The sequence below is a fragment of the Cetorhinus maximus genome, chromosome 19, assembly GCF_964194155.1.
Source record: "Cetorhinus maximus chromosome 19, sCetMax3.hap1.1, whole genome shotgun sequence".
In the NCBI taxonomy this organism is placed as follows: Eukaryota; Metazoa; Chordata; class Chondrichthyes; order Lamniformes; family Cetorhinidae; genus Cetorhinus; species Cetorhinus maximus.
Window position 1 is genome coordinate 56,000,796 of NC_135897.1, and position 15,133 is coordinate 56,015,928.

The 15,133-nt window shown below is 45.3% G+C and overlaps 1 long non-coding RNA gene across 1 annotated transcript in view; it reads left to right on the forward strand.

Moving 5' to 3' along the window:
- The first annotated feature begins 10,533 nt into the window (after positions 1 to 10,533).
- LOC144693815 (uncharacterized) overlaps positions 10,534 to 15,133 on the forward strand; it is a 61,607-nt gene continuing 57,007 nt past the window's right edge. The window contains exon 1 of the long non-coding RNA XR_013579603.1: positions 10,534 to 10,573. This is a non-coding gene — a long non-coding RNA (uncharacterized LOC144693815). The remainder of the gene's footprint in view (positions 10,574 to 15,133) is intronic.

Below are 15,133 nucleotides of genomic sequence, written 5' to 3' on the forward strand. Positions count from 1 at the left end.
AGATTTTAAATAACTCAGCCTTTACCAACTGCTGTGTCATAACAGCCCCATCATTAATGTTGTACCTTTCACAAAGTCAGGACATCCCAAAGTGCTTTACAGCCAAGGAAATACTTTAGAAGTAAAATCAGTGTTGTGATGAAGGAAGTACTGCAATCTTATTGTGCACATCATGGTCCGACAAATGGCAATGTGATAATAACCAGATAATCTGCTTTTAATGATGTTGGTTGAGGGGCAAGTGTTGGCCAAGATGCTGAGGAGAACTCCCACTTCTTCAAAATAGTGCAATGGGATCGTTTACATCCACTTGAAAGGGCAGAGGGGGCTTAGGCTTAATGTGTCATCTGGAAGGCGGCGCCTCCAACTGTGTAGCACTCCCTCAGTACTGTACTGGAATGTCATCGTAGATCTTAGATTTTGCGCTCAACTCTCCAAAGTGGGAATTGAACGCACAACCTTCTGATTCTGAGGTGATTGTCACTGAGCCATGAAATGCAGAATCAACTTACAAATTCTTAGTTTATTTGTATTAGTTTGGCTGTGATTTTTGTGAAGGCATTAACTTCTTGAGAGGAATGGGAGTATTGTGGTTATGTTCCCTAATTAGCAATCCAGAATTCTGGAGTAATGATCTGCAGACATGAGTTCAAATATCTCCATGGCAAGTGGAGAATTTAAATTCAGTTAATTAAATAAATCTAGAATAAAAAACTGGAATTAATAATAGTAGCAGTCGGCGTCCGCCTGCCTCAGGAGACAATGAACTACATCTGGTGTATATGTTCCTTCTAGACTGAACATCATCTGTTGTGGCTGTAGAGGCCTACTCACGAGTTAGAGTCCTCTCCACAGCTGGCAGAGATGAGTAGCGTTGTCCCGAGTTCAACTAATAATTTTTTTTCCACCATAGGAAGGGTGGGGACAAAGCATATGACAAAAGAAATGACTAGGCTTTAAAAATTATTTATTATTTAATGGGATGTGGGAGTTGCTGGCTAAGCCAGCATTTATTGCCCATCCCTAATTGCCCTTCGCAACTAGGGATGGGCAATACATACTGGCTTAGCCAGCGATGCCCACATCCCATGAAAACATAAATTTTTTAAAAACCTGGCCATTTCTTTTGTCCTCTGCTTTTTACATGCCCTTCCTAACTGCTTGTCTCTGGGCACTCCTGTCAGCAGTAAGGATTTCCCATGCATCGACTCTGATCCCGGTCACCTTGAGGTCTTGCTTGCAGTTATCCATGTATCACAGGTGTGGGCGACCTTTTGGTCTCATGCCTATAGCAAGCTCGTCATAGAGCATGTCTTTGGGAATGTGGCCCTCAGGCACACATAACACAGCCAATGGAGTCACCACTAACTCAAGAGGGTAAACATGCATGCTGGCAGACTTCTGTATTTGGCATTCTGCCCTTCCAGGAGATGCTCAATATTCATCTGAGGCATCTGATGTGGAAGCTGGTATGCGCATACATACATGGTGCATGCTTTGCAACTGTAAAGGAAGGTGCAGGGCACCCTCATTGATTTGCTACAGCATCCTCCTTTACAGTAATGAATCAATAAGAATGACGATGAAATTAGCAGATTGTCATAAAAACTCATCCAGTTTACTAATGTCTGCCATCCTTATCTAGCCTGGCCTTTATGTGACTCCAGGCACACACAAATATGGTTGATCTTAATGCCCCTGAAGTGGCCTAGCAAGCCACTCAGTTGTCAGGGATGGGCAATAAATCCTGACCTTGCCAATAACATCTACATCCTATGAATTAATTTTAAAAATGAGTTAATATGTCAGTTAATATAGCAAACAAGGGATTTGATGGGTCATTATTCACTATTTGTATGCTAATAACCCAGTGTATAATTTCAAGACTGCCAGGATCAGGATTTACTGTCGCTGCTCCATTTTCCATATGAATTTACAATGGGTTTCACCTGGTGTGTAAGGTTATCATAATATGCATGGAATATATTAATCAGCAGAAGGACGGTGGAATTATTTAATTATACCTCATTTTCCATTTTTAAAATCATTATATCAATTATAGAAATGTATGTGTACAAATAGATGGCAGTTTATGACAGCAGGAAGTATTGTTTATTGCTAACAGCAATAATAGTATGCTTATTTTAATTATCTATTAAATCTGTGGTTTAATGTTAAGATATACAACATCGTGGGCAGAATTTTTCGCTCGGTGGGCGGGCGCACACCCAACCCACTCAAGCGTGAAATAACACGCGTTGACATTGGTCGAGTGCCCTGACATCAACGCGCACTCTCGCGCTATTTCGTTCTGCGGGCACGTGCAGGAGACGGAGGCATACCCACCGTTAGTTAAGAGGCCAGTTAAGGCCCTTAACACACAAATTGTCTCTGAATTTACGTAGCCCTTACGACTTTTCAGCTGTCGCACAGGCAAAACGGGCAGGTGGGCAGGCTACAATTTGCAAAAGCTCATCCACGGGCGGGATAAGAAGGGTCAGAGGCATCGCCACTGTGAGTAATGAGGAATTTTGAAGATCATGTGCTTCTGGTTGCTTATGTGAACTGGACAGCTTCATCTTGCTTCAGAGTTTCATTCTGAGCATTTCTGGGCTTCATTTCAGGACTCATTGTTGTCTTCCAGGCTCCCGGAGGATTCAGACTGTGTGGGTCCTTCCAGGTATCAGACAGCCTTCCATAACCCTGGTAATGGGGATTGTGGTCTCTGCTGGAGGCACCTCCTCTGAGGAGGAACAGAGGGGCTGAAGGGAGAGGAGGCCATGTGTCCCAGCTTCCAGGGGAGAGTACCTGTGGGAGGAGAGGCGCAGGCACAAAGGGCGCAGGGCCAGCTGGCAGTCCAAGGCGGAAGAGGCCACAGAAGATGTCACTATCCCACTGCCAGGGTTTACAGATGGTGATACAGCTACCTCAATATGCCCGAGGTGCAATGCCGAAGGAGACTCTCAAGGGACACCGTGACCTCCATTTGTCAGAGGATCGGCCCTGAGATCAGCTCTGACTGTGTGGGTGGACACCCCATGCCAGTGGCTTTGAAGGTCACAGTGGCCCTCAACTTCTATGCCTCTGGCTTTTTCCAGGGGTCAGTGGGGGATCTGTGTGGAGTCTCCCAATCAGCTGACCACAGTTGCGTCAAACTGGTGACAGAAGCTCTGTTCAGGCGGGTATTGACTTTCATTCATTTCTGCATGAGCGAGCCGGAGGCTTCGCAGCGATTGTTGGGTTCCCCCACGTCCAGGTTGCAATCGACAACACACATGAGGCCATCAAGGCGCCAGTGGGTGAGCCCAGTGCCTTCGTCAACAGGAAGGGATTCCACTCCATGAACGTGCAGATAGGCTGCAGGTTCCATACTCGATCCCAGAGAGGAACATTTCTTTGGCCACCAACACACTCTGTGCCTGTGCAATATAATTTCAGGAGACACACGTCCGTCATTACGTCATAGCTTACCCTGCACCCAGAGAACAAATGAAGAACACTGAGGCCAATAGCACAAAATTATATCTCACTTGTGACACCTTGTTGTACCAAACATTAACCAGTGTTGCTTGTCACACCATTAAAAAAAATCAAAGCAAAATGGGGGAACAAAATATCACTCGTGATAAGCCCATCTTGTGCTTAAGGTGCTTTACATTTACGTTTGCGGGTGCTACATCCAGCTGCTCCCCCCTTCTCTGGCACCACTTTGGAGACAGCCTGCTGACTCTGCTGTCTTGTTGGCCTTGATGACCTTGGTGGCCGTCCTCTGGCCCACGGAACCTGTGCTGGCCCCATCTGGGAGGGAGCAGCCAGTGCAGGCTGGCATCTCCCCAGTTGCCACAGGCTCATCAGATGCCCAGGTCACTGGCAGAGGGGCGGAGGAACTGCTGCCATCATCCAGAGCACCCTGAGTGGAGCCCGCAGAGACGAAAGGCAGCTCATGCACCAACGTGAGGTCGCTCTGGACCTCCCTGCTCGCCATTGATGGACGGGCATCTAGCTGGGATACTGGGTGCCCAATCCATCTCCCAGATGGACACGGACCACCTGAGGCCATTGCCTCTGTGCGGGCTTGTAGGTCCAAGTGCCTAAGGACACCTGATTCTGTCCTTGGAGTAGCCTCTCCATGAGAGTTGCCACTTTCTCCATGGAAGAGGCATTGCACTTGACCATGAGGGTCAAAGCAGTGGTTATGCTCCACAGGGACTCCTCCCAAACAGAGACCATGGCACGCATTCCCTCATGTATCTCCGCCAGATCCTCCCGCACACCCTGCTGGACTTCCAGCATCTGCTGCCTAATGGACGACTCCAGAGGCTCATCATCAGCCTTCGACTGAACATTGTCCTGGTCTCCAGAAGTTCTCCAACTCCCGGCATCCTGGGCACTCTCTGCCTCCGCCTGCACCTCAAGTGAGTGTGAAGTGCCCTTATCAATGTGCACCAAGATACTAGACTGCGCTATAATGCCCACTGAGGTGCTAGAATCTGCGCTGGTGCCTGCTTGACAGAACAGGTGTGATAGAGGTGCTTGAGGAACATGGTGGTCCTCCGGGGTCAGAGGTGGCCCTTCTGGGTCCTCTATGTGAGTTCTGCTGGTGAGCCGAAAAGGGAGAAAAATAACATGTGATTAGCGAGAGTCATCACACTGTCACTGTGCATCATGGTGCATAGAATGGTTGCACTATCCAAAAATCTCACGTCTGTGCACTGCACTCTTACCTTCGTCTGACACTCCAACCTCACCACGGCCGGTTGATCGAGGTGCTTGACGCCTCTCCAGCTCCAGGGCCTCTTGCGCATAGCGGGTGAGGATGAGGAGGTGTGGGGGTCCCCTGCCAATCCTCAACCTCTCAAAATTGTTATGGGATGCCTTCTCCTGAAAGGATAGAGGAGCATTGAGTAGCCTATTGTCTACCAGCAGTGCCATTGCAGCCTGGCCAACCCCACCCAAGGAATACTTCACATGCCACATCCGATTCCTGGCCCTCATGCTGCAAGGCACTCAGTCCAAGCAGCAGGGCTCACCCCGTTGGCCAGCTCCATTAGCAGTTGCCACTCACACTCTAACACCCTTGAGGTCCACGGGGGGATGGCCAGCCCTTAACTGCACTGCACACTGACCCATGCCAACACGGTGCTCACCCTTCCCGATTGCAGCAGATCATTGAAATGCTTCTGGCACTGCCCCCATGTGCGCCTCACCACGTCGCGGCTGCTCACCCGGGCTGCCACCTCCTCCCAGGCCTTCTTGGTGAGGCGTGGTGGCCTCCTCCTCCTGTCTCTGGGGACAAGTTCCTTCTGGCAGCCACCTCCTCCAGGAGGGCAGTGAGGCACTCGTTGGAGAAATGCAGGGCCGAGTGCCCCGCCGACCTGCCCTCCCGACTGTCGTGTCCAATCGCGCTTGAACCCGTAGTGGGAGTACAGGAGACGTCCTTCCTTGGCAGCCTTCCAGGGGCTGCCTGGACCACTTTTGAATCGGCCGCCGGGTCGCCATTGAACCCAGCGGACATTTTGCCCCCGTCCCTGCCCGCCCCTTCTTGGCGCTTCCCCAGTTGCCTTTCACGTTGGGCGTGATTGGTTCGCAAGCGTGAAATCGCCTTCCGGACCATATCGCAGGCAGCGGTCAGCTTCTTGACCGTTCCTGCCTGCCCCCGCCGATCCCGCCTGCCAAGGACAAAATTGTGCACCATGAATTTCAGTCCCAAGGTTTAGTCCTATTTCTACAAGGGCACAGTACTTAGTAAGTCTGGTCATTACATTATTAGAGAATATAAAAGTTAAAGAACAGAAGAGTTATTAAAGGTGGGGATTGCTGACCAAAGAAACTAGCGCAACAATAGCCTGTTTACATTAATAATCAAAAGTTAAATCTGTCCTAATCCATCATTTAACTGAGATTGTAAATGTTGTTACTTCTGAGCTCTAAATCATTCTTGATCCATGTCTAAGGTAATTTCCATGCTGGAACCATTTCAAAGGCGTTATACATTTTTGGTCAATTCAATATACTAATAAGATCAGGTTAAAGGAGGTGTATTTGAAGGTAGAAGGCTGCCTATTCCATGGAATAGGAGATACTTAAGTGCCTACACATTTTCCAACCTTCTTTGATGTGGAGATATAATGCCTTTTATTGTTAGTATCATTCATGTTTGCAGATCTCTACAGGTCTGGAAAGTGCTACACTTTTTATTTCTTCAAGGGTTTCATATTCTGAATCTGTAGCTTCCTGGATGGAAGCTAGTTGCTACCTTGAGAATGGTAATAGAGCAACATCTGGAATGAACATTTATTGTTCCAGTATAAAAACATTTAAATGCTGTGTAATAAATTGCCCAGTCAATATTGTAACGTGTGCACATATAAAAGGGAAACCACAGAATGGCAGATAAGGTGTCCCACTGGACGTTTACAATGTAAATGGTAAGATTAACTCCGCTCTGTGTCAGAAATGCTGAGGCTGGTTAAAACCCGAGGGTTCATTTGAAATACAGTATAACATAGAGAGAATTTCTATAAAGTGCTTTCTTAAAACTATAAATTATATTTCCAGAAGTTAATCTGTTGAAACATTATGCTCTATGCTGTGTTTATTTTGTCAAAATTGAATGGAAAATGCCCAGTAGCATCATCCTAAAGTCTGTGTACATTAATGAGGAGACTAATACAAACTTAAGATTGATTAAATCTGAACAGAGGATTTCACAAATCCAAATGTTACATTTGGACTTTTAACTGCTATGAACGCAAAATTTCAGAACTTGTCAAATCTGACCACTAATGCCAAAATATTTCAAATCCATAAGGAGTCAATCAGAAAGTTGTGAATAAAATATTTTCTATATCAGTGAGATCTTGAAGATGTAATTAAATATATGGCCAGGTTTTTAATGTCCCTTCTGCCTGGCGGGATATTACAGTTCCGCCGAACTGAATGGAAATTTAAATGGTTCGCCCCACCTGCCGGGGGAGACACTCCATGGCAGGGCAGTAAAATCCTGGCCTATGAATCCAGGATTCTTCTGGAGAGCATGGAGAGTGGATCTGGGGCTTGGCAGAAAATCTGCTTCCCCTGTAAACCCTCTCCTGGCCCAGTCCCAAAGCCCAGTATGAAGGGCATCAACCTTTTGGGTGGGCACCTGCACCATTTTTGGCATAACTGAGTACCAGACTAGTGGGTGGAAAATGGATATTGCTGGACATGGTATCTTGCTGAAATATAAGTGGGTTAGCTATGTTACCAGAAAAATTATGTTTTTAAGCACCAATTTTAAACTTGCTGCTTTCCCAATTTCAATCGATTGTTCTGGGATCTTTTGTCATAGGGATACCAGCCTTTGTAAACTTTACTGCTCCCACTGCACCGAGGATCAAATCCTGACAAAGAAAGTATGGCTTCTTCATTCAAGTATATATAGCAATGTGGAAAATAGAGCTGAAACTGAGAGAAATGTTCATGGTGTCCTGCCTCAATCAGCGCTGTCCACATGGAAATTTATTGTGCAAAATGTTCCTGGCCAGTGAAACATTGAAATAACAAAACCAAGTTGGAGAACTGGTACAATCCCGTACTTCCCCTGTTCAGATTGCAGGATTGTTCATTGCCAGCAGGGAGCAATTTCATGGCTATGGAGTCACTGTCTGTCTGTATATATTTCTCTGTCTGTATAAATAATATATCCTTCTGGAGCTTTGGTGAAGGAAATCTTAATAAAGTCTGAATTTAGAATATTTTTGTTAGTTCCACCTTGACAAAGTAGTCTCCATCCTGATTAGAAAGGTCTTAAGCAATTACCAGGAACCTTGCATAATTCCACTGGAAAATGGTTATTTATAGAACTCACAGAATCCAGCAGGCACCCCTTTATATTACTGATCATCTGTTGGTGCAGAGAGGTTTTAATTTTCCACTGATGGAAAAAAATTTAATGGGGATTCAGTGTAGCAATCCAAGTCCTGCACACATTAAAGCCAGATAGGAATTCAGACATTAAGGAACTATGAGTTAGTTCAGATGCAGAGCTATAGTGAAGTCTTGTCACAATTGTACAGGGCATTGGTGGGACCATACCTAAAGTATTGTATACAATTTTAGATACTACTTATCTAAGGACGGATATACTTGCATTGGGGGCATTTCCGAGAAGATTCACTAGGTTGATTCCTGGGATGAAGGGGTTGTCTTGTGGGGAAATGTTGAGCATGTTGGGCCTATACTCATTGGAGTTTAGAAGAATGAGAGGTGATTTTATTGAAACATAAAAGATCCTGAAGGGACTTGATTGTGTAGATGCTGAGAGGATGTTTCCCCTTGTGAGAGAGACTAAAACTAGGGGGCATAGTTTCAAAATAAGGGATCTCCCATTTAAGATGGAGATGAGGAGGAATTTCTTTTCTCAGAGGGTTGTTAATCTTTGGAATTCACTACCCTAGAGAGCAGTGGAGGCTGGGTCATTGAACATCTCTTTCTAGAAATCCCTCGAAGTGAGAATCCTATGGTAAACGCTTGCATGTGGTGTCTTGTAACCTGGGGAGGTTGTTGCGCTGCACCTACCCCATGGTTCTGGCTGACCAGGAAACTTTCCCACTCTTAACAGCATTCTATAGCTGTATCAGAAGGGTTTGCAGGTTGACAATCAACTCTCTTGTCCTGGGGTGGGACTTGAACCCGGCGTTTTTGTCTCAGGGTTAGGGACGCTACCTACTGCGCCAAAAGACTGCCATGTAATTAAATACATTCAAGGTAGAAACTTAACAGCCATGATTGAATGGCGGAGCAGACTCGATGGGCCAAATGGCCTAATTTCTGCTCCTATGTCTTATGGTCTTAGGCAGGTTTTTGCTCTATAATAGAGTCAAAGTTGATGGGGGGTGGGTGGGGGACAGGCAGGAAAGTGGAGTTAAGGCCACAGTCAGATCAGCTTATTGAATGGCAGAGCAGGTCCGAGGGGCTGAATGATCGGCTCCTGCTCCTGTTTTTTATGTTCTTGTGACATGGAGTGAACTTTAACCCACAAGAAGAGTAGAAGTGGGCAGATGGGTGGCAGGAGGGAGTTGGTGGCTTAAGAACAAACAAAATCTGAAACTTAATCCCAATTTACCTCCAACTTTCCCACTTTTAGTTCCGTGGGGCAGCTGAGCAACCTGTTCTCTAGAAGCGGGTCCATGTCATGTAAATATATTAATGAAGCAGCATGTTCCAAACTTAACTTTTGTTTCATATTTAACTCCTCGAGGAGCTGAAGGAAGGTGAGAATGGCTGGAAGGAATAGGTAAGTGACTGTTCAGCAATAAAATGCCACTTGATTTCCTCCCCATCTTCCTGCTCTCAGCTAGGCGTTTAATGTCAGGAAGGCTGTAAGTAAATTACTTCACACGAAAGGTATGTGTCACAAAGATTGAAGTTTTTTTTGGAAAGTATTACTTTTATACACTCAGTGCATTAAAATTGAGGTGCACATGAATAGTTATAAAAGCAAGTGTTTATCCCAGCAACATCAATTATATTTGCATGTTCAGAAAGCAAGCGATGGTTTTCAGAGTTCAATAAATTCACCAGGGTGGACAAGAAGCAAAACTCTGGTGTATTAAACAATTTGAGAGAATAATCATATATTGGTTTCAGACTCATAAGTGTAATATAACCACATCCATTGTCATGTTAGTTAAATTGTGGATGTAGATTAGATATAATGGTTAAATTTAAAAATTACAAAAACATGGAATTATTGGGGGAATTTAACTCCAAGCACATGTGAGAAGGTGGTTGAAATTTTAACTCAAAATTTCAATCCTGATCCCAACCTCCCCCTAACATATTCTAGTTTTAACAGAGCTGCTTTGGAGGGTGGATGACACCCTCTCCAGAGGCAGGTCCACCATTTAATGAGGCTGTGTGCCTGAAATTTTAGCAGGATTTTAGATTTAATCAGGAAACACAGCAGCTGGAGGGAGGTAAGAATGATCAGATCAACAGTTAAGCACATTTCTGATACTGCTTATGAGCCAGAAGATCAAGAGTTCTTCCCTCCACAACTCCGGCCCCCAAGTTAACCTGCTATCCTCCCCATGATCAAGCAACACTTGTCCTGTCCACAATATTATTTGATCTCACACCATGCTGTTCTCCCGCCCCCAGGAAATATTGGGCTCATTACAGCGTTAACTGTTAATTTCCTAAGTTTATTTTGAACAAAAGAGAAACATTTATTTAATGATTCTCATATCCTCAGGATGTCTCAAAAGTCTTTTCAACAGTGTAATACTTTTGAAGTGCAGTCACTGCTGTTATGTAAGTGACACAAGGAACAATTTTTCCCATTGTAAGGGCTGACAAACAGCAATGAGCTAAATGACTGGGAAGCAATGTTACAGGGTAGTTTAGAATGACTATGGATGTTCCCTGGGACCACAACTGGAAATTCTTTAATCTCAGAGCAAAGGTGAAAGGTTTGGTTCAACCCTGTAGACATAAACCAAATATTGTGTTAACAGGCAATGTTGTGGACACACAGATTAAATGATTCACTGTCTGTCTGCATTTGACTCATGGAGGTCCCATAACTCAGGTACGTGAATTGCTTGTTGCTCCCGCAAAGTCAATGGGCTGTCTCTGAATAGAATCGTTTAGGTTCATTGAAAATGTTTAAACATTGAAGCATTGAAAGTTTTCAAAACTCCAGAGTGTGAGGGTATAATTCACAAGTTAATAATCTTGATAGTTGATTAGCATGGTCTACTTTAGTACTGTTGTTTTTGTTGGTTTTGATTTCAATGTCCTCTGGGGGTTGGAATTCTGTACTCCTTTATGGGGTACTGACTCAACATGTGCTCAACCAGCCTGCAGGCTTCTATCAGGCTAAATGAAGCTGACACTGATTTCCTGTGTTTCTCTATCACCGTAAACAGTGATTAAATCCATATGACAAAGTGATATGCAATCACCTTCCTGAGAAATCAGCTAAAATTTTAACCATTATAATAGAAAACAAAATACACAGAAAACCACAAACCTTATAACAGGTCTGAAGCTTTAATATTCCACTCCTAACACATCCATTTTCTGTTTCCTCTGTGAGGATTCGTGGCCTATTAAATGAGTGAAAATACTCACCCTGTGTGAACATTCAATTGTTCATAATCACTTGTTCACGTTATTTTCAGGATAGATTTAATTGAATTTTGATGGATTACAATTTCAATAAATTACAAAATTGTTTTCTGAGCAACAAACATCCTGACTAGATTAATAACTAATGGATGCCTTTGTAAGCTGAGTTGTGCTTAAAGCAAGGTTTTTGAGGAAACTTTTGTTTTGCATTGTTAGTAGTAGGAGTGTTCATAATTCTGTGCAAATTAAAGATTTGAGGGGAGTAGCACTCCTGGAAACTTTCCCAAACTACCATTTTGAAACTGCACCAGTTGTGAGAACTGAGACTGCAGACCGGATTTGCGTAGAGGCGGGCTATCTCGGGAATGGAGGGCAGGACTCGGATACAGAAGGCCCATTCTCATTTCTGGCAGATTCCGTTTTTTGCCAGCAGGTGAAAGAGACAGGGTGGGGGTGGGCGGCAGGTCACGAATCATGCAGGTGGGTAATCTGAACTCAACAGGCCCATTTGCAAATAGTGCTAAATTTAAGCAGACCACATTTTCACTGTTCCTAGGGCCTTAACCCGCAGTGTAGGAGTAACAAGTTTATGGAGAAGATGTAGGCTGAACATTACAGGTGGGGGTGAGTGTATTGCTCACCACCCCGGTAGAAACGTCGGTCGCAAGCTGACCAACGTTAAAAAAAGGCTGCCCTGGCCACAGCGATAAGATGCTGGGAGCAGCCTTAACAAGATAAGAGTGGGACTTCTGCCCATCAGGCATAGGAAGCCGTGCCCTCGAGAACTTCCAGCCAATCTGATTGGCCAGCAGCAGAGTATACTGAGCAGCATCAGAACTCAGCAGTGGGCGCTGTTGGGACTACGCTCACTCTCCAAGAGGAAGGGAAGATCGAGACCAGGCTCCGGTAAGTCCAGGCATTTTAGATCAGGAACGATTAGGGACACTAGGGAGGGGAGCAGGGGATCGGGTATTGGGTTTGGAGGCCAGGGAGTGATGCATAAAGTGGGGGTACCAACTTTTGGTGGTGTCCCTGATGTGCACAGGGCACCACCCACCCACCCCACTACCACAAAGATACCCCTCTTCCTTCCTGCCTTTTCCCCTCAGATGGTGAAAAGGCAGGCTGGCAACTTTTCTGTCTTTCACCACTCATCATCTTATGGTGGCAGAGGCAGAATTAGGCCCTTAGCTGGCCAGTTAAGGGCCTCATTAGGTCTAAAGGTGGTTGGGCTAGTTGATGCCATCACCATCCGTACCTACGGTTTCAATAGACTTCATTGTTTACATTTCTCATGGGCTATTATTACAGCTGACCCCATTATGAATGCTTGTCTGAGTTTCAAAATGTCCAAAACCACTTATCTCAGCAGAGGACTAAGCTTGCATTTTGCTTGACAGTTCTATGAGGGTTTTAAAGGATTAGCTGTCTTTGATGTGGTTACGGAATAGAAGTTTGTTTTTTATAACAGATACATAAATATAACAGATAATACTTGCGGGGACTTAAAATCTTCAAATGGGTTTCATGAATGAGAGTTTTTCTTTCAGTATGAAGTGTGTATGAATGAGAGCTCTGTTAGATTGTTGGGGGTTATTTTCTGTCTCTACATGGCTCCTGAGATCTGCCGTAGTGGACACTGGCTAAGCAGCTATGGAGGAAGGATGAGGGACGTGTGGGGGTGAGGGCTAGAGGGCCAAACAAACTTTTACAAAATCTGGCCAAAATCTTAAAGAACTGAAGCGACCCTTCTAACCAGCCGCCTTGGCACTCACCTGGCCATCTCCAAACTACTTCTGAAGGTGGAGGCCTGGCTCGATCATACCTCACCTCTCTGGAGTGAAAACTGCATGTGACAGGACCCTTCATATCAAAGCAGGTCTGCTGAGTTGGGAAATGCTCTGACTCAAGCCACCCGCTTTGGTAACAAAAATCTGGCCCTTTTTGCCTATCTGAATTCTGGCACCTTTCTGTTTCCTATACACTTTATCAAGTCTGTGTAAAATGGGCAACAGTGAAGCAGTAACATGCTTTACAACCTGCCTCATCTTCATTTGCATTGACCCCATGTAAAACCGGTTTCGAATTCACATTGTCCATTTTGTGATACCCCTTGTAACTCTATCTGATCCAGACAAAGAGTATTTGATGACAGGGTGGTTTCATTCCCTCAACTGTTTAAAACTATAAATCAATCCTTCTATATAAAGAAGCAAACAAAATTGGCTTACCCCAATTTTCAAGTGCAGGCCCACGATTTGTGACCTGCCCACACTGATCTCGTTGGCGATGAGCAGTACATAAAGTTAGTGCTCCCAGTTCATTACCATGGTTGTAGCATGGAACTGAGGGGCTGCTTATTGCTGGCTGCTCCTGTGCTCTGCAGGAATTTGAATAGCATTATGCTAATAGCACATGGTATACCAGCCTGCTTCTTTTAAAGGCCGTCTTAAAGGGAAGCTGCACTGAATAATATTGTTGCAATTTAGAAGCTGGAAAATCGAACTGGGAAGAGAAAGGACTCACAGGTTCACTAACAATGGATGCATCAGTGGCAGGTATAGACAGGAGGAGAGATGGCATAGTTCCACCTACAGTTGGAGGGTCGCAACCAGGAAGCCCTCGAGGACCATCCTCAGATGGGAATGGAGCAAGTGACCAGGGAGGTCACCTGGAGCAGAGAACCTAGTAGCAATAACACAAAAAAAGCTAATTGCCTAACATGGGATGTTGATGCTAGTGAAATGCATTTTCAAGTGACATCTGTGACCCACCACAACACCAATTTCTCATGCTGCTCAGTGTACCACATGCCCATCTTTCATTTAAGGTCCTGAGGGTCTTGACAGGGTGGATGTGGAGAGGATGTTTCCTCTTGTGGAAGAACCTAGAACTAGGGGTCACTTTTTAAAAATAAGGGGCAGCTCATTTAAATCAGAGATAAGGCACAATTTTTACACTCAAAGGGTCGTGAGTCTTTGGAACTCTCTCCCTGAAAAGGTGGTGGGAGCAGAGTCTTTGAATATTTTTAAGACAGGGGTGGATGGAATCTTGGTAAGCAAGGGGGTGATAGGTTATCGGGGGTAGGTGGGATGCAGATTTCTGGTTACTATCAGATCAGCCATGATCTTATTAAATAGCAGAGCAGGCTCGAGGTGCTGAATGGCCTACTCCTGCTCCTTGGTCATATGTTCGTATGCACCCAGTGACACTCCCTGGAACACAGCACTCATCCCTAGAAGATGCTGCACCTCACCCTCACACACTTACCAATGCTGCCAGCCTCACACCCACCTCTCATTGTCTTCATATACTTCAAATTATTCAGCTATGGCATGCACATCACTCAAACACAGAGCTATCCAATCACTGACATGCTGCCCTCTTTCTTGCAGAACAAGGTGACACACAATAGAAGAGAGCAGTGCAGAACCTGTGGGGGATAAAGATGCCTGGATCTCCTGAGCCCTAGAGAGGAGATGTCTCTCAGCATCATGGGGCCAGCAACAACAGATGCTGTGTCACAACATTGTTAACAACTTTGAGGATGACAGCACATTCCCGCCTAATGCTCAGTTACATTCCGAGCTAACCCTCATCCTGCTTTCTGGCATGGTAAGCAAGCTGCAGATGGTATGACCATAGGCCTCTTGCTCTCACCTTATCCCACTTCCCTCACCACCAACCTTCCGCTTCCAATTTTCTGCTTTCAGATTCGCAGGCACTGCTGCCTGCCCAGCCACAGCAGCTCAAGGAGGAAGGGAGAGGGAGCATCAACAGGGTACAGATGAATAGGCTCTGTCACTTGATCTGGCACTCACAGCTACCAGTTCAGATACTGGCACAGCACTTACCTTGGAGGCTAGTATAGAGTTGGGGTCAGCATGTGGTGAGTCACCAACATGAGTGGACTGTAGCCAGGCCAGGGGTTTCCAGCTCTCCTGAGAGCCAGATTGCAGAGAACTCGGATGAGGACCTCAATGGGGCAGCGTACAGGAAAGCATGGATGGACATGCAA